Source organism: Nothobranchius furzeri, chromosome 1 (assembly GCF_043380555.1).
Source record: "Nothobranchius furzeri strain GRZ-AD chromosome 1, NfurGRZ-RIMD1, whole genome shotgun sequence".
NCBI lineage: Eukaryota > Metazoa > Chordata > Actinopteri > Cyprinodontiformes > Nothobranchiidae > Nothobranchius > Nothobranchius furzeri.
In genome coordinates this window covers 38,752,044-38,759,376 of record NC_091741.1, presented here as the reverse complement: position 1 = coordinate 38,759,376, position 7,333 = coordinate 38,752,044, and the positions used below count along the sequence as shown (strand labels likewise).

Here is a 7,333-nt window from a genome sequence, read left to right as displayed (position 1 = left end):
GTTCATCCATCTATCATCCATCTATACCCCTGTCCATCCATCCATCCATCCCTCTGTTCATCCATCTATCCATCCCTCTGTTCATCCATCTATCCATCCATCCATCCCTCTGTTCATCCATCCATCCACCCATCCATCTATACATCCATATATACGTCTGTTCATCCATCCATCCATCCATCCATCCCTCTGTTCATCCCTCTGTCCATCCATCGTAGTAATAGTAATAGTTCTGGACTTGGCTTATTGGATCTTCTCACAAAGGTGTCAGATGTCTGAACCACCTGAGCAGCGTTACTTTGAGAACTTCTCCACCTGAAGCGGGAAAGCCCTCCTCTAAGGGATCATTCCATGCTTTTCCATTTGGGAAGCACAGCCTCAGACAGAGGGGACCTGACCCAGAGCACACTAAAGGTCGTGGCTCCAGGATGCCGACACAACTACATCCCCTGTAAAAGTTAGATGTCAGCCCTCCTCTCCAGGACCACATGACCACAGACCCAAACTCACATGATCCCGTCAGGAAGGCCGAGGAGCTCTACTGGTTTAAGCCAGAGGAGAAATCCAGATCTGATAGAAATGTTGAATTTGAGTTCAGGTCTTGTTTGTCAGCGCCGTGGAGATGACCTCATATGGATCGACAGTCGGAGCGCTCTAAACATCTGTTCCTCCATAATGTCTGAAGATACGGTGGCATCAGTGGGACCATGAGCTTCTATTTACAGACGATGAGAGCTGAACACATGAAGAAGATGCTAGAAGCTGCGTGTTTCTGCGTCTTCGTTTCAGCTTCACTCTCATATTAGAATCCCTGTTTTAGCCTGAAGGCATCGCTGGCGCTGCTGTCTGTTTGTGGAGCAGCTTCCTCCGACAGAAACATTAATCCTTCATCCTCCTCCTCCCGCAAACCTCTGAAAGGAGCGGCTTTGTGTGACAGAGGACAAATAAAACCTTCCTCCATCCTCTTCCTCACGGATGAAACGTTCATCCTTCGTCTTCCTCAGAAGCTTCAGTCTCAGGAAGGATTTAGTCTGTAAACGATGCAAATTCTGCTCCACAAGTCAGTTTCACTCGAGGACTCGCTGGGACATGAATATTCACTAACTTTATTAATCACATATTCCTCATGTCTCCACCGGAAAAAGAGTGGAATAATTCCGTCACATTCCTGAGGAATCTTCTGCAGTCTGGGGAACTTTAATAAACTAGAAATCCATGTTTCAGTTGAATTCTGATCCAGGAAGTAAAAAGTCAGACCAGGAAACACGCTGGTTGGGTTAGGATGTGAGTTTTTATGGAACGATGAAAAAGAGGTAATGAGTCCATTAGTCCTAAAGCTCTGATTTATCACAGCTATCTCGTCATTCCCAGTCCAATCAGGATCATCCCAACCAGCAGCGTTCCAGGGTGGAAGTCCAACATCGGACGAACCCTCCTGACCAATCAGAGGACAGGAAACGGCTCTTGGAGGGTGCAGACACTTTTTCCTCCTCTCCTCCATATCTTATCCTCAAGGCCTTTGTCTGTCTGTGTGTGCTGGGTGCACGGCTGCTTCTGCATTTTTCTGGAAACTGGAAACTGAAATTCACTTAAATGGATCTCGTCAGTTGGTCTCTCAACGAGATTGATAACATTTTTTCAACAATGAGAACGGGAGAAGGGGCTCCCGGATGCCCCGCCTGGACAGACCCAGTTGGACACATCATGGACTCCTGGAAACAGTGGAACCTGATTTGTTTATCTCAGCTGTCTGTGGAGGACTCTGAAGACGTGTGGATATTCGTGGTGTTGGTGTCAGGTTTCCTGCTCATTGGCCTTGGAGGCTTCCTGGCTTACCGGAAAATTAACGAGCTGTTGAGGAATATTGGCCTGATCCCGGAGCTCAGAGATGGTTTGCACCGCGCTGTGAATTCACAGACTCACATATTTGTCGAGATGAATCGTAAGCTTGGAACTTTGGCCAAGATTCATTCATTGGCACAAAAGATGGATGCCATCAAGGAGAGAGTGGACGAATCAGCACGGATTTGGATAGATTAATGTCCATTATTGGGATTCTGAGAGGTTGAGGACCAACAAACTGTAAGACAGAGAGGAAATTATCTCTGTCTGGCCCCAAAACAATTTCTAATCAGAATCTGGCGCCCTTGAGCCTGCAAGGCTCCAACGAAAACTCCCCCCTCAGAAGATATGTGGAATGTGCCATCGCTATGGCAACTCAACTCTGTCTCCTATCCCAGCCTGGGCGGGACCGTGGGAAGGTCGCTGAAGCGTTCCAGGGTCATTGCAACCCTCCAACCCTCAATGCTCCTCCCCCTGTTCAGACTGAGGTAACATGCACTGCTTATCGTGGCTGCAGGAACTGAAGTAGGGATAGTCCCAACCCACCACCCCACCTAGTGGACACTTATGTTGTGTTGTCTGAAGTCTGTTGCATATCTGTCGGAGGTGGGTTTTTTTTTTTTTTTTGCAGAGCAAAGCTGCCCTCCTGGTGGAGGGTAACTTTGAAGTGACTTTTTTTCCCTCCACCTGAACCAATCCTCATGTAACCCTCTGATCTCTATTAAGGTGGCGCGACTCAGGGTTGCGAATGACCACAGTCACCAATTCTTGTCATGTGTCTTGCCCATGTATGTCTGATCTCTGAATTGTGTGTACTGAAACTCTAATTCCCCTCTGGGATTAATAACGTATCTTTGATTTGATTTGAATTGATGATGAGTTGAGGAGCAGCAGTAAGATGACATCATTGTCTGTTTATTGTTGAAAACCTGAAATCAAAGTAAATAAATGAGTGAGGAGCTCCGCCTGTAACGGGATGAGAGGGATTAGAGAGTCGTCGGAGTCTGGGACTTTTCCAGCTCTCATTGTCGGCTCAGAGACCATTGTTCTTCCTCTTCTTCTTCCTCCCTCATAAACAGCTGTTGCTCTTTTGTCTGCTCCTCCCTAAGAGTGCCTGTTCCTGTAATGAGACGTTTCCCCTTCAGGGAGGATTAAGGAGTGACGGGATACAAACACATGGATTGGGATGACCCACTCAGCTGGAATCTGTCCATCTTTCCTCCGTTTAGCTCCTTGTTCCTCCACTTCCTGTCACTTCACCAACTGGCAGCTGCCTGGTGTTCATCCAGCTAATCGCTGCTGGAACCAGAACCATAACCCGAGCCGGCATTTCAACAGAACACCAATAAAACGTCAGATGGGAACGTTCCTGACCAGAGCCGGGTGTTGGATCAAATCTGAACCTGCTGGTTGCCGTGGAAACGTGATGGTAAACTGAACTTCCAGCAGGCGTAAAACCGGATCATCTGGAGGAAGAACCGCCTCGGTTCTGTTCAGAATAAAGAAAAGTGCTCTGGGCTGAAACGGACCGATGGTTCTGCAGAACCGAGCCTGGAGCTGGTTCCTCACAGCGTCCTTCACATAAATGGACGTGTTTTAGTTCATCTCAGATTTAAACCTTCATCTGGATTAATCCACCAAAGAAAGTAGTTCCCTCCAAATGAAGTCCATCAGTTTGAGTCCCAGAAGGTTCAAGCTGGAAAACCAACTACAAGTTCAACCAAAGAAGCTGGTTTCAGTCCTTCAGCCCAACAGACGTCCTCTAGAGGACACCTCACCTCCCACCCCGGATCCCGTCGGGAATGAGTCCCATAAACTTCCATAATGACATCAAATGTCACATTAACATCCTGTAATGTGACAGTAAAGGTCAGGTTAAAAACCCGAAGCTCAGATCAGGATTTAAAAATGATGAAAGAGCGCTTCATCGTTTAGCTTTTAGAAAAAGATTCAGTTAAACTCGTGAATCTGCAGAAGGTGAACGGTGCCACGCAGAAATATCCAAATGTTTTCCCAGTTCTGACCCGAACAGGAACAAGGAGCAGATCTAAATCCTGCTGAGAGGAGAGATTTTATTTAAACCCAACACTCCTGTTCAAATCTACTTTGTTTTTATCGCAGTAAAATCTGAGTTTAGGCTCAGTTTCAATGGAACTTGTTTCAAATTCTGAATTTATAAAATTCTCGTCAAAAACCAAACAAACTAATTCTTATTTTTATAAAAACCAGATTATAGATTAAAAACCCTCTGAAGTTGTTAAAAAAGAAAAGTAAAGAGCTGTAATTCAATTCAATTCAAATCAAAGATACTTTATTAATGCCAGACGGAAATTAGAGTTTCAGTACACACAATTCAGAGATCAGACATACATGGGCAAGACACATGACAAGAATTGGTGACTGCGGTCATTCGCAACCCTGAGTCGCGCTACCTTAATAGAGATAAGAGGGTTACATGAGGATTGGTTCAGGTGGAGGGAAAAAAAGGCACTTCAGAGTTACCCTCCACCGGGAGGGCAGCTTTGCTCTGCAAAAAAACACCTCAGACTGATATGCAACAGACTTCAGACACCACAACATAAGTGTCCACTAGGTGGGGTGGTGGGTTTGGGACTATCCACACTTCGGTTCCTGCAGCCACTACAAGCAGTGCATGCCACCTCAGTCTGAACAGGGGGAGGAGCATTGAGGGTTGGAGGCTTGCAGTGATCCTGGAACGTTTCGGCGGCCTTCCCGCAGTCCCGCCCAGGCTGGGATAGGAGACAGAGTTGAGTTGCCTTAGCGACGGCACATTCCACATATCTTCTGAGGGGGGAGTTGTCGTTGGAGCCTTGCAGGCACAAGGACGCCAGATTCCGATTAGAAATTGTTTTGGGCCCAGACAGAGATAATTTCCTCTCTGTCTTAAAGTTCCTTGGTCCTCAACCTCTCAAAATCCCATTGATGGACATTAATCTATCCCAATCCGTGCTGATTCGTCCACTCTATCCGTGATGGCATCCATCTTTTGTGCCAATGAATGAATCTCGGCCAAAGTTCCAAGCTTACGATTCATCTCGGCTATTAAGTGAGTCTGTGAATTCACAGCGCGGTGCAATCCATCTCTGAGCTCCGGGAGCAGGCCAATATTCCTCGACAGCTCGTTAATTTTCCGGTAAGCCAGGAAGCCTCCAAGGCCAATGAGCAGGAAACCTGACACCAACACCAGGTTGGTTCGTTTTCGTTAAGCCTGGAGCTCTTTTCTGTGGTCATAATGTTCTGATTCTTTTAAGAAGAACCAATCGGATGGGCGATTGTCGTACCTTTCCTAAAACTGGCGGAGATTAAGTTTAATCCTCATCGTTTGGGATTAAAACTCTTCTTCTGCTGCCATTCCTGCAGCTGGATTGTTTCTGGGGTTAGGGTTAGTGACCCCTGCTGGTCAGGGTGGGGTTCTGCAAGAAGCTTATGTTTTCTTGTTGCTGCATCTTTCCTCTGATTAACTACAATACACTAGTACTGTCGCGCCACCGCCATCATGACGCTCCATCAGAGCTCCTATGAGACACCAGTATGCGTCCTTTCTTAGAACCCGGCCTCCACTATGATCAGCATTATTGGCCCAGAATATTGACCCGCACATAGGACGACCCCCCCTTTCCAAGACTAATCTTCAGGAAAAGACAAAAGAAAAATCTTTTTAAAAAAAACTTTTTTTTTACATTTCAGAACAAATACTGAGCAAATAAACTATTTTAATGCAAACTATCAGAACTTTGCTGACATGAAACTGAAAGCCAAATGAGGCTTTTTTTTCATAGACGTCTTCAGCCTCGCTGCACTCACTATGGGTGTACCATCAGATCGCTAAACCTGCCGGCCCCTCCCACAACGTCATCCTCACTGCCATCTAATGGGCCATTCCCATCTGTACCGGGTCGGCCCGGGCCGGGAAGCCCCAGTCGGCCCCAGCCTGGTCCGGTTGATTCCACACATCCTTGTCTTAAGCCCATGTGGGCTGATTCTACCCACCAATCAGAGGCTTGCTCTAATGGAAGGTGTGAATTTGCTGTCAGCAGTGGGTGTGTTGGCCCTGGTCGGCCTGAAGCAGACCCCCTCGAGAAGAGGGCTGAGAATGAGCCTTGGTTGGCCCGGAAAAATACCAGGCCACCCAGATATGTAAACAACCTACACTACCCGGCCCGGGCCGACCCGGTACAGATGGGAATGGCCCATTATACATCCATGCATGCAATGTTTGACGCTTCTGCTGAATGGACCACCCACATCTTAAAATTAGCATCATAACTTTGCCTTACAGCTTGCCAACTTGCCCCACTTTAGCTCCACTCTGCTCCGGACCTCCCGTTTCGTTATTTTTCTCCTGTTGAGAACACGCAGCCTGGCGCCCTCTGCTGTTGTGGGTGTGTAATGACCCCAGACAAATACCAGCATGTGTGAATGCTTGGACCCCGATTGTAAGGCGACCCCACATTTTAAAATTTTTCGTATGGTACTTGCTGGTTAACGACACGCACGCGTGTTTAAAATGGCTGCCTTATAACTGGCGTTGATTTGAAGCATCGTTTGTGCGCATACCTGAAATTAGCACAACCCGTCATAACGCTGCAGTATACATGTAACCACTAGGTGGAGTTGACTCAATGAGCGAGACACACTCGCCATCCGTCTCTGGTTTAGAGGTCTTTCACCATCTACGGTACCGTGGCTGTACCCACAAACCGGGTCTGAGGTCTCTACTGTGCCCCCTAGTGGAGCACCCTAACCCTACATCCAGCTGCCGGCGCCAACGCCAGCTTAAACCCTAACCCTAACCTATATTCCAGCCCTTACTGTGTTTTATAAACTTTTGTCACCAGGACCTTCAAACATAAGTTCCTATCAAATTCTTCAGGTGCAAAAATTACAAGAGTCAGAACAATCTAGGACAAAACCCCCCGTAAATAAATCAGCGCCATCATCAGAAAAGAGAAGATTTAACATGCTATAAAGTTTTTTTGCTGCGATTGGATCATCTCAGGTTTCCAAACTGATTCTCATTTTCATCAAATCCTGGATGGTTGTTTCCAGTTAGACGTCATGGATCCCTGGACGGATTAAGGATGAAGGAACCGTGAGATTTAATTTGATCTTCTGTTATCCCTCGGGTCGTGGAAAACTGACCCTCTGAACGTGAACCTTCCTCCTCTGAAGTCAGACACCTGTCTGTTTGTCTTGTTGACATTGTTGGAGAGACCCGTGTCCTTGCTCGGGTTCTCCAGCTGTCCTCACCAGCTGAGGCTCTGATTGGACGCACCATCGCAGGTCGGTGGTGTTTGTTACCCCGGCCGAGCGGCGACTGTTGATCTCAGAGTCAAGGACCCTCGAGCACCGAGAGGCTCTCCGTGATTGTGGATTTCTCTGGGCACCGGTACGAGTTGTTAAACCATCCATCAAATTACCGTGGCGACCGAGCGTCCATCACCCCATCCATCATCCAAGGGCAACAGAC

General features: G+C 47.3%; 1 protein-coding gene across 1 annotated transcript in view; it reads left to right on the top strand.

The window, feature by feature from the left end:
- LOC107386826 (thyrotropin-releasing hormone-degrading ectoenzyme) overlaps positions 1 to 7,333 on the top strand; it is a 203,809-nt gene that overhangs the window by 41,574 nt on the left and 154,902 nt on the right. The gene's annotated exons all lie outside the window — the stretch shown is intronic.